General features: G+C 36.9%; 1 protein-coding gene across 3 annotated transcripts in view; it reads right to left on the bottom strand.

The window, feature by feature from the left end:
* NUMB (NUMB endocytic adaptor protein) overlaps positions 1–12,775 on the bottom strand; it is a 194,182-nt gene that overhangs the window by 97,989 nt on the left and 83,418 nt on the right. For 2 of the 3 annotated variants that reach the window (XM_021679777.1, XM_044918347.1), the window contains exon 3: positions 8,287–8,371. The exons of the other annotated variant lie outside the window; for it this stretch is intronic. The gene's annotated coding sequence lies outside the window, so the exon portion shown is untranslated. The remainder of the gene's footprint in view (positions 1–8,286; positions 8,372–12,775) is intronic. 3 annotated transcript variants of the gene reach the window in all.

Below are 12,775 nucleotides of genomic sequence, written 5' to 3'. Positions count from 1 at the left end.
GGTTTTCCTCTGATATAGCAAGGACCGATTTAGCAAGGAACATCCTGATTAAAAAGGGCAGAATTGCTGAGAATGCTATCCTACTTTTACACTGACTTCCCTCCTCTAAGCATCTGTTAAGTGTGGGATGAGAAAAAGGTGCTGGAATCTGGAGAGGCAGACTAGAATAAAAATATATTTGGTTCCAAGAATTTAAAAGAGAGAGACAGAAATGTCACTGGAAAAATTACAGAAATAAGAAGGTTAAAAACAGCTCTCCTCCCCTTTAACTGACAAATAACTTCACATATTATCTACACACATCACCTCTTCAATTCTTTAACCCTCTGGGATCTCTTTTCTTTCCCTCACAATCCTCTCCCCTTATCCAAGACATTAACATAAGACTTGTAAAATATTATCTTAAATCGGTCCACTGCTCTTTATCTCCACCATCAGAACCAAGGTCCAAAACAACTTTGCCTCTTACCTGACTAGTATATGCCTCCTTCTGATCAACTGCGTACAAAGTAGCCAATGTCATCTTTAAAAATGTAAAATGGGGGCGCCTGGGTGGCTCAGTCGGTTAAGCGGCTGCCTTCGGCTCGGGTCATGATCCCGGAGTCCTGGGATCGAGTCCCACATCGGGCTCCCTGCTCTGCGGGGAGCCTGCTTCTCCCTCTCCCTCTGCCTACTTGTGTTCTCTCTCTGTCAAATAAATAAATAAAATCTTTAAAAAAAATAAAAATAAATAAATAAATAAATAAATAAATAAAAATGTAAAATGGATCATAGCACTGCATAATAGTTCCAAGGCTATCTAATGCATCTTCAAATTCAATCCAAACTCTCAGCATTTAAGAAGTCAGTATGGCAGAATAATTCACATTGCCTAAGAAAAAGTGCTTGGAACAGTGCCCAGAACACCACAAATGCTGAGTAAATGTTAGCATATTAAGCTACAGCTTAATATACCTGCCTGCCTCTCTTACCTTGAGGTGACAACTCTCCACCAACTATGAGCCTTTCAGTTAACTGAAAGCTCTTTCCCACTTTGGGCCTGCTATTTCCCTCTGTCTGAAATGCTTTTCTCAGTCCCTTCAACAACTTCTTTCACTCATTAATCAAGTCCTCAACCTAAATGTCTTCTCGCTGATGAAGCCCTTCGTTCTTCCTCTTTCTAAATGCCATTCTCTGTTATTCTGTATTGTACTACTCTTTTTATTTCCTTCCCAGTGTTTATATTTTGTAATTTTTTTTTTGTTTCATTGGTTAAACTCTTGAACATCACCAAATGACTAAGCATTGATCCAATGAATTCTCTAACTTGCTTAATGTAGGAATCATTGGATTCTGTTCTTTCTATCCAAAATGTAGGTATTTATCTCCTCTTACCAACAAGCTAAGAAAACTGGTCACTAATATAAATATGTCCCAGCCCATGCTATGATTCATTATATGTACACACTTCTCTTAATTGTTAATTAAACACTGTGTCCAACAATATATTATGCTAGGTGGTGGAACAACAGGTACCGGGATGAGAAACTAAAGATTATTTCCACCCTTAAGGTCTTTAAGATTTTTTACTTATTGATTTGAAAGAGAGCAGAGTGAGTGAGAACACGAGTTGGGTGGCGGAGAGGCAGAGGGAGAGGAAGAAGCTGGCTCCCCGCTGAGCAAGGAGCCCGATGTGGGGCTCAATCCCAAGACCCTGGGGATCATGACCTGAGCCAAAGGCAGACACTTAACAGGCTGAGCCACCCAGGCACCCCCATCCTTAAGGTCTTGAATGATATAAACATAGGATAGGAAAGACAAAGAAGAGGAGCATTTCAAGCAGGGGATGGGGTGGAATGAAGTGTCATGATATATACGTAAAAATGTATATTTCACCAAAACTAAGATACCAGAGATTGCAGGATATGTTGCACTAAGGAAAAAATGCTGCCAAAATTAATTAATTGTTCCTTAATTGTGAAATATCACCAGTAATAAGATGCATACCAATATGAGAGATGGATCCCAGTTCAGAGATATTAAAGTGTAAGGCAAAGAGGAAGAGGAGAAGGAAAGAAGGGGGAGGAGAAGAAAAATGACCATTCAGTTATTAATGTAAAACCAGTCTTCCAAGAATCTCAAAAAATCTCAGTGATATGGAATATTGGTTATTCACTAAAGTCTGTGATCAGGAAGGGGAGGAAAAGCCCCCAGAAAGAATGTTCACAGAGCAACATGCTTTCTTACTGTTCATTTGCCTTGCATATTTTTGCCTTTCCCTTTATTTTTAGCTTTTCTAAATCATTCTGTACATCTCTTATAATACAGCACAGAGTTGAGTCTTGCTTTGTGATCCAAACTGAAAATCCTGCATTTTTTGAAAGGTATGTTAAATATAATAAAAAGATAAATCTTTTAAAATCTACGTATTTCAAAACTTGCTGACTGACTTGTGGACTTGTGGATCACAGGCTGTGATTTAAAAAAGCAAGTATAACTAAAAATTATAATAGCAAATTAAAAACCTTATATATAGTTAAAAATAATTAGGGGTGCCTGGGTGGCTCAGTCAGTTAAGTGTCTAACTCTTGATTTCAGCTCAGGTCACGATCTAGGGGTCGTGGGATCAAGCCCTGCATCAGACTCTGCACTTAGCATGGAGCCTGCTTGGGATTCTCTCTCTCTCTCCCTCTCTCCCCAACCCTGCCTTGCCCCTCCCCCTCTAAAAAAATAGTAATAACATTGAAAATATTCCGTTTCAAACCTTATGAACTACTTATAAATGTATAGCTTTAAATGCTTATATTAGAGGGGCACCTGGGTGGCTCAGTCAATTGAGCATCTGGCTCTTGGTTTCAACTCAGGTCATGATCTCAGGTTGTGGGATCGAGCCCTACATCAGGCTCCAAGCTCGGTGCAGAGTCTCCTTGTCCCTCTCCCTCTACTCCTCCCCCCCCCCCAGGCTTGCTCTCTCTCTCAAATAAATAAATAAAATCTTTTTAAAAAAATGCTTATGTTAGAAAAAAGCCGAATAAGTGGTGAATTAAGCATCTATCTGAAGGAATCAGAAAAAGAAAAAAGAAAACCCAAAGAAATTTGAATAAAATTCCACTTCCAGTAACACACTAGGCTAGATTATTCACCCAATTCTCTCACTGAAAACAGCTAAAAGTGATGGGTAAAATTTTATTGCAAAAAATATTAAAAGCACTGAAGAGCTGACAAGATCATAAAGGAATAACCAGACCAAAATCTATGAGAAAGCAGAAACTCAAAGAGATAAGTGGCATAATGAAATTGTTTTTATCTTGTATACATCTGCCTAACTCACAAATTAAGCTTTAATTTTGATAATCTCTTGGGAGAGAAGAGAAATCAAAGAATAAGACCCACCCCAAATGGAAAATCTAACAAGAGATCCTTTCTCCATAAAGCTAGGACCCCCCCATCCAAAAGTTTCATGCTCAGGAAAAGACTGAACAGGAAAAGTAAACCCAGGCCACCCCTTCATCACCAAAGGACAAGGAAATTTGTCTTCCGGATGCAGAAGAGAACAAGGATTCCCAAGAGGTTGTAAAGAAAAGCAGGCCCAGACACGTATTTGCAATCCAAAGTCACCCCAATAGGGTGGTCCAAAACCTCAAAGGATAAATTTAGTCACCAAATTGCAGTACCTTGCGATATCTGGGGGGAAAAAAACTAAAGGTATATCCTCTTGAAGCAATGTGTTTCCTTCCTGGGCCTCAAAGAAGAACCACAAATATTTTTTCCAGGGAAAATAAGCAATTCATAGTAAAAGACCCACACAGTATAAATAAAAAGAAATCTATACCTAGACACAGCATATGAAACTTCAGAAAACCAAAAAATAAAAGAGTTCAAAAGCAGCAAGATGTAAAAACAAAACAAAACACAACACATTCACTTAACTGAATAATTATTAGGCAGCTGATTTATCAATAGCAACAATGGAAAGAATTATCTCTTTCAATGATTACAAAAACACTGCCAGCCCATAATTTTATACCTAATGAAATATCTATCCAAAAAAAGTGACATAGATTTCAGACAAAATAGCTGAGAGTTTACTACAGAAAATCCCATTAAAGAGAATTCTAAAGAAAAAAAGTCTCCAAAAAGAAAGAAGTGATCCAGATGGAAAAATCTGAATTCCCTGGAAGAATCAAGAGCACACAAAGTTGGAACTGACATCAAATTCAGAGGTTCACTATCATCATTTTCTGCCATGTAGACTGAATAGTAGAAAAGCCAGTGGACAACAAGAGGAAAGGAAGACTCAAAGGAGAAAGGAAGACTCAAAGGAAAAAGAAGGAAGGTCCTGGTAGCACTGTAAGCCCCTGGGTCCAGCTGTTCCCACAGCCTACTGAAATCCTGTCCTTGGAAAATATGAGATACCCTAATGTTAGATTCTGCTTTTCACTTAAAAGTGTGTAAAGGAGGGGCGCCTGCCTGGGTGGCTCAGTCCGTTAAGTGTCTGCCTTCAGCTCAGGTCATGATCCCAGGGTCCTGGGATCAAGCCCCACACTGGGTTCCCTGCTCCACAGGAGGCCTGTTTCTCCCTCTCCCTCTGCCCCTCCTTGTGTTCCCTCTCTCGCTGTGTGTCTCTCTGTCAAATAAATAAAATCTTTTTTTTTTTTTAAGATTTTATTTATTTATTTGAGAGAGAGAATGAGATAGAGAATGAGAGCACAAGGGGGGGAGCAGGAGAGGGAGAAGCAGACTCCCCGCTGAGCAGGGGAGCCCGATGCGGGACTTGATCCCAGGACTCCAGGATCATGACCTGAGCCGAAGGCAGTCGCTTAACCAACTGAGCCACCCAGGTGCCCAAATAAAAAAAATCTTAAAAAAAAAAAAAGTGGGGCGACCTGGGTGGCTCAGTCGTTAAGCGTCTGCCTTCGGCTCAGGTCATGATCCCAGGGTCCTGGGATCGAGTCCCACATCGGGCTCCCTGCTCCGCGGGAAGCCTGCTCTTCCTCTCCCACTCCTGCTGCTTGTGTTCCTGCTCTCGCTATCTCTGTCTCTGTTAAATAAATAAAATCTTAAAAAAAAAAAAAATGTGTAAAGGAGAAAGGCCAAAAATTAATAAACAAAGAAAACATACAATAGAGAAAATCAAAGTCAAGCACTGGTTTTTGATAAAGCTAAGAAAATATATAAACCCTCTAATAAGACTGATGAAGGAAAACAGAAGTCACAAAAAATATTAGGAATAAAAAAGAGAAATACTAAGCAGAAATTTAAAAGATAAGAAAAGAATGAACAACTTTATGCCAAATACAGACAAAATGGATGGATTCCTAAAAAAGAAAATTTTTTTTCTAAAAACTGCCCTAACTAGAAACAGAAATTTTAAATAAAACCATTTAGAAAACTGAATACATACCTCCTCAAAAAATACTAAGCCCAGACAGTTGGAACAGAAGTTTGACCAAACTTTCAAGAAACAGATCATTTTAGTCTTATATAAATCCTTAGGGGAGGCAGGGGAAGGAAAGGAATAGTTCCCAACTCATTCTTTGAGGCTGCTATAATCTGAATACCAAAATCAAAGATAACATAAGAAATAAAATTATGGGGGGCGCCTGGGTGGCTCAGATGGTTAAGCGTCTGCCTTCAGCTCAGGTCATGATCCCAGGGTCCCGGGATCGAGCCCCACATCGGGCTCCCTGCTCGGCGGGGAGTCTCCTTCTCCCTCTTCCTCTGCCTCTCCCCACTGCTCCTGCTCTCTCTCTCTCTGTCTCAAATGAATAAATAAAAAAAAAAAAAAGAAATAAAATTATGGGCCAATATCACCCATGCACTTAGATGCAAAAATCTAAATGAAATACTAATAAACTAAATCCACTTGCATATGAAAAAAGACCATCATATTAAGTTTGGTTCATTCCAGCAATGCAAGGATAATTCAACATAGGAAAACCTATAAATGCCATTCACCACCTTAACAGAATAAGGAAGGACAACCATATGATCTTCTCACAAGTATAGAAAAAGTGGTAAGATTTAATACTCATTCTTCACAAACAAAAAACATCTCAGCCAACTAGCAACAGAAATGTCTTTAATGGGGCACCTGGGTGGCTCAGTCGTTAAGCGTCTGCCTTCAGCTCAGGTTATGATCCCAGGGTCCTGGGATCGAGCCCTTCCCTGTTCCACGGGAAGCCTGCTTCTCCCTCTCTCACTCCCCCTGCTTGTGTTCCCTCTCTCGCTATGTCTCTGTCAAATAAATAAAATCTTTAAAAAAAAAAAAAAGAAATGTCTTTAACCTATAGAGCATCTATCAGAAATCTACAGTAAACACTATGCTTAACAGTGAAACATAAGAAGCACTTATGAATGGCATTTAATTTTAAAAATTAAGTGCAACATAAGAATGCCCACTATTAACACTTGTATTGAATACTGTACTGGAATTCCTAATTAGCACAGTAAGGCAAAAAAAAGAAAAGATGTAACTACTGGGAAGGAAGACACAATTTGCATTCACAGTATTTTAATAAAATAATTTAATAAGGTGACTGAACATAGATCTGTATTATATACCAAAAAAGCTTACATCAGCAAATAAAAAATGGAAAGGAAAAACAAAAGAGGAAAAATATACTATTTATGATAGTAACAAGAAATATGATATCTAATCATTCAAAGAGAAGACCTGAGAGACATTTATGGAGAAAAAGAAAAAACTTTACTGAGAGATATTTTTAAATATTTAAATAACTAGAAAGACATACCATGTTCAAGGATAGTAAGACTCAGTATCATGAAATAAAGAGAATTAAATGCCATGTGTACATTAAAAGTTACAAAGATCTCTAAAAAAAAAAAAGTTACAGAGATCTTGGGCTCATATACAAGGCAAGTCCCATTTTATTTATTTATTTTTTTAAAAGATTTTATTTATTTACTCGGGAAAAAGAGAGAGAGCACAAGCAGGGAAAGGGGCAGAGGGAGAGGGACAAGCAGACTCCCTGCTGAGCAGGGAGGCCGACACAGGGCTCAGTCCCAGGACCCTGAGATCATGACCTGAGCCGAAGTCAGACGCTTAAGTGACTGAGGCACCCAGGTGCCCTACAAGGCAAGTCCCATTTTAAAATTATAGCTTTGGAATATTTGCATACCTTGGCTAAATTACTACCATTTATGGGTATTTTTGCAATTGGTATAAACTTCTTAGTCACTAATCACAGATATTTTAACTGAATTGTAGTAATAGTGGATATGGCACTTCAGAATTCTTACAGTTGCAATAAAGAAGTATGAGTGAAGAGTATATGATCAGTACACGGCTGAGTTCTAGCTGAATGTGCTGTGGCCCCATTGGTTCAAAGAACAATCAGTGTGCACATTCAACACAATGTTAAGTTCTGGTAACTACTCCTGCAAGTGATGAAATGTTGCTAACATTTTACATAACACATAAGGTTTTGGTTCTTGGTAATTATATGTGAACACTGCCAAAATATCTCCTTAAAAGCCACCTAAAAATGTAAACCTTTATTCTGAATATAAATTGCATCTATAAGAGGAAAACAGACAAAACACATTCATAATACAATGATCATATGGGGCTCATAGGGTATCTATAGTGGACCTATGTACAATCCTCATACATAAAATATACTTCTACGTGTGAGATCCATAAGCCGTTGTCCAGTTTGCTCTACCATAGATCTAAAATTGATCAAATGTATGATTTTCCTTAGGTCTAACTTACTCAAATTTAATTTCAGTTTATGTGAATTTTGTGATATCTTATATTGCTGCTTAAACTTTCCTTATTCAAATTCCTAATAGAATTAGAAGTAACAATCATTTGTTTTACTAACTGCTAGGAGATGATAATACCAGTAGCTAACATTTATTGAATGCTTACTATATGTCAGGCACTGTTTTAAGTGCTTTTGTATATATTAAATAATCTTCACAACAACTTTACCAGGTGGATCATATTACTATCACCATTTTACAGGCAGGAAAACTGAGGTACAGAAAAAGTTAAGTCACTTTCCCAATGTCACACAAGTAAGTGGAAAAGCTTAGGGGTTCATACCCAGGAGTCTGTCTCCAGAGCCCAGACCCTCAATTACTATGTTACACCTCTTTTCACAATATTTAAAAGATACATAAAATTATCATAGACAAAAAATTCACCATTAAAAAAATTATCAGTAACAGTTAACAACAGTTAAGCAGTATTAATAGCAATACAACTTATCATAGGTTGATACTTAACAGCTATTTCAAAGTTTCATGGCTATAATTAAGTTTTGAAGTTGGACAGACCTGGCTCTGAATCTTGGCTGTGCCCTTTACAAGCTGTGTGACTTTGGACAAGTTTCGTAACTTCACCAAGCCTCAGTTTCCTCATCTGTAAAATGAGAATAATAAACATCTCACAAAATTGTTGTTAGTAACATAATTGCTGCATTGCACTGATAGAGTAATTCCAAACAAAACATAGGTATACAAAATACAAAGAGGAGGTCCTCAATTTCCCCCAGAAAACAGGACTTTATTCTAATGATATAAGAAAGATGACCACTCCAAGTTACCACAGAAACTATAAAATCCACACTAATGTATAACCACAACCTCCTCTAATTCTAATAAATAATTCCCCTAGATACAAGTCAAATGCCTAAGAGGTAAATTACTGCATCTTTGAAATATGAAATACTGTATACACACAAAGAAAGAGACAAACAGAATAAACACTGTTGTTTGCTGACAACTCCCACAAATTCCATTCCACACATACCCTTTCTAACACTGGTAGTAAGTATTCAAGGGGCCCAAAATATGAAGAGCTGTGTCAACAAGGAGTGATTCCTGGCAATGGTAGGAAGGAATTTTTATAAGGAGGAAAAAAAAAGAAAGAGACATGCCATCAAAGCAGGGTAGAACTATTGTTACTACCAAGGAATGGCTACTCCATTTTTTTTTTTAAGATTTTATTTATTTATTCGACAGAGAGAGACACAGTGAGAGGGAACACAAGCAGGGGGAGTGGGAGAGGGAGAAGCAGGCTTCCCTCGGAGCAGGGAGCCTCATGCGGGGCTCGATCCCAGGAGCCTGGGATCATGACCTGAGCCGAAGGCAGACGCTTAACTGACTGAGCCACCCAGGCGCCCCATGACTACTCCATTTTAACTAGCATTTCACTGGTCAAACAAGTTGAAGTGTCACTATTGCTGACTTTGGAATCTCAATCAAATAATTTTATAATTAATAAATACATTTCTATTAATATCTGCATTTACCAGTAAATTATCTATAACATTATCTATTTGTTATACAGTCAGGTGTTTATTTGAAAGGTGTGGTTTTAGTAATACAATATAAAAACCTTTTTTTATTTTTTTATTATTATTATTATTATTATTTTTTGCAGTCCTGTTTATTGCAATACTATTTACAATAGGCAAGATACAGAAGCAACCTAAGTGTCATCAACAGACAAATGGATAAGAAAGATGTGGGGGTGGGTGTGGGTGTGTGTGTAAATGGAATACCATTCAGCCATAAAAAAGGATGAGATCGTGCCATTTGAGACAACATGGATGGGCCAAGAGGGTATTATACTAAGTGAAATAAGTCAGACTGAGAAAAACAAATGCTATATGATTTTACTTATGTATAATCTAAAAATAAATGAATAAACAAACAAACAAAAACAGAATCAGATCTATAAATAGAGAGAGCAAACTGATGGTTGCCAGAGAGGAGGAGGGTAGGGAGTTGGGCAAAATGGATGAAGGGGAGTGGGAAATACAGGTTTCTGGATATGGAATGAATAAATCATGGGACTAAAAGGAATACAGTCAATGGTACTATAATAGTGTTGTATGGTGACAGATGGTAGCTACACTTGTGGTGAACATTGCATAATGTATAAATACTTGTTGAATCACTATACTACACACCTGAAACTAATATAACATTGTGTATCAACTATACTCAAAATTTGTTTTAATCCAGAAAAGTATGAAAAAAATACCTTTAAATAATCTTTATTTCACAAATTTCTAGAACAAGGAAAAACTGTAAGCAATGTATTTGAATATGCCTCATTATTTTTAGAACCTTGTTAAAAACCTTTTTTTAAAAGGAATGATAGGAATAATGTTTTACATAAACCCTATAGAATAATTTTGTTAGAAGCTCATTGATACTATTATCAAGGTGAGTTTTTATGAATGTCACCAGTCTAATAAGAATTATACCAAGTATCAAAATAATTTATTACATAAAAATTATTAAAATGATTGTATGTCACTGTAGCTAAAGATTTAATAAAGAACTTCCACTCCCTAAAATATTCCCTTGCAACAAAAATAATTGCAAAAATGCCAACAGACACATGAAAAGATGCTCATCATCACTAATCCTCAGGGAAACTCAAATCAAAATCACAATGAGATATCAGCTCACACCTGTCAGAATGGCTAAAATCAACAACACACGAAACAGCAGGTGTTGGTGAGGATGTGGAGAAAAAGCAACACTTGTGCACTGTTGATGGAAATGCAAACTGGTGCAGCCACTGTGGAAAACAGTATGCAGGTTCCTCTAAAAGTTAAAAATAGAACTACCCTACAATCCAGCAATTGCACTACTGGGTATTTACCCAAAGAATACAAAAACACTAATTCAAAGGAATACATGCACTCCTATGTTTACAGCGGCATTATTTACAATAGCTAAGATATAGGAAGCAGCCCAAGTATCCACTGATTGATGAATAAATAAAGATGTGGTACATGTGTACAGTGGACTATTACTCAGCCATAAAAAAGAATGAAATCTTGCCATTTGCAACAACATGGATGGAGCTGGACAGTATTATGCTAAATGAAATAAGTCAGTCAGTGAAAGACAAATACCATATGATTTCACTCATATCTGGAATTTAAGAAACAAATGAGCAAAGGAGGAAAAGAAGAGAGAGAGACACACACACACAAAACAAGAAACAGACTCTTAGCTATAGAGAACAAACTGATGGTTACCAGAAGGGAGGTGTATGGGGGGATGGGTTAAACAGGTGATGGGGACTGAGCAACATACTTGTGATGACCACCAAGTGATGTATGGACTTGTTGAATCACTAAATTGTACATCTCAAACTAATATTACACTGTAAGTTAACTAACTGGAATTTAAATAAAAACTTTCAAAATATAAACAAAAAAATTATAAAAATGGTCTTCAAATTTTCTTAATAAATTTATTAAAGTATTTGCCTGAAACATGGCAATCTGATTTTTACAAAGCACGCTTTTTAAAGAAAACTTATTAGTTATATAGGAAATGTTTAGGAAGTCCTTAAAAAAACCTACTGTACACATGTCAAAGGAAATGAATATAGGACAGTGAGGTGCTCAATGAGGTTACTTGGTCATGACAGAACTCCAAACAAAAATTCAGGTCCTTTTGCTCTGTATCTTAACAGTTTGGAATTTTTTTGCTTAATCAGCATTTCCTTCACTACTTTACTTTCTCTAAGTGATGAGAATAATTTTTGTACTTTTTAATGATTCTATAAATAACTAATAAAATCAAGTTGTTCAATCACAACTCCCATATATGAAAAGATGACTGTAACTTAGGAATTTTTAGGTAACTTTTTATCTTTATATAACTTGCAAATACCACCAATTATTTGCATTTTACCCCATTTGCTTTGTCATTCTCTCTTTCACACCTTTCTTTCTGAACCATGTGAGTGAGTTGCAGACATTGTACCTTTTTTTTTTTTTTTTAAGATTTTATTTATTTTTTGACAGAGAGACCGTGAGAGAGGGAACACAAGCAGGGGGAGTGGGAGAGGGAGAAGCAGGCTTCCAGTGGAGCAAGGAGCCTGATGTGGGACTCGATCCCAGGACCCTGGGATCATGACCTGAGCCGAAGGCAGACACTTAACTGACTGAGCCACCCAGGCACCCCACATTGTACCATTTTAGCACTCAATGTTTCCATGTACCTTCCTAGGAAGACCAGATAGATAACTACAGTACAGCTAACCAAATCAGTATTATATCAATGTTAAAATTTCTGTTACATAATTAGAGTCCATATTCAAATGCCACTAAGTGACTTAAAAATGTCCTTTAAAGCTGTTGATTTCCCCAGTCCAGAATCCAATTCAGGATCATGCACTGCATTTAGTGGTAATGTCTCTTTAGAATCCTATCTTAAGGAACAGTTCCTCAGTCTATGTCTTTTAAGACTAATACTTTTAAAGAATACAGACCAAATATTTTATAGAACATCCTTCAATTTACATTTGTCTGATGGTCTCTCCTGTTTAAATTCAGGTTATGCATTTTCTGTAGGAATGTCACAAAGTAACATTGGGTCCTTCACACACATATCAAAAGCTGCAAGAGGTTACTGTGTCCTATTATCGGTGATGCTAACTTTGATCACTTGGTTAAAGGGTATCCTGCCAAGTTTCTCCACTGTAAAGTTACTGTTTTTCTCCTTGCAGTAAGTTAGTATTTTGTAAGGAATTATCCTGAAGCTATATAAATATCACACTCCTCATCAAACTGTCACCCAACAGTTTGGTACCTGCAAATTATTCTTGTGTGAAGGTACTACTTAAATTGTTCTGAAGTGGTCATTTTCTAATTCCAACAGTTCTACATTTATTTGCAATTTTAAGGAGGAACCCTCCCTTCTCCCCCATTAAGTTACTCAATCTTAATAGAAAATAGTCAAAAAAAAAAAAAAAAGAAAGAAAGAAAGAAAATAGTTTTAAAATTGCCAA

The sequence above is a fragment of the Neomonachus schauinslandi genome, chromosome 9 (assembly GCF_002201575.2).
Source record: "Neomonachus schauinslandi chromosome 9, ASM220157v2, whole genome shotgun sequence".
Taxonomy (NCBI): domain Eukaryota; kingdom Metazoa; phylum Chordata; class Mammalia; order Carnivora; family Phocidae; genus Neomonachus; species Neomonachus schauinslandi.
This window is presented reverse-complemented; position numbering and strand designations above follow the sequence as displayed.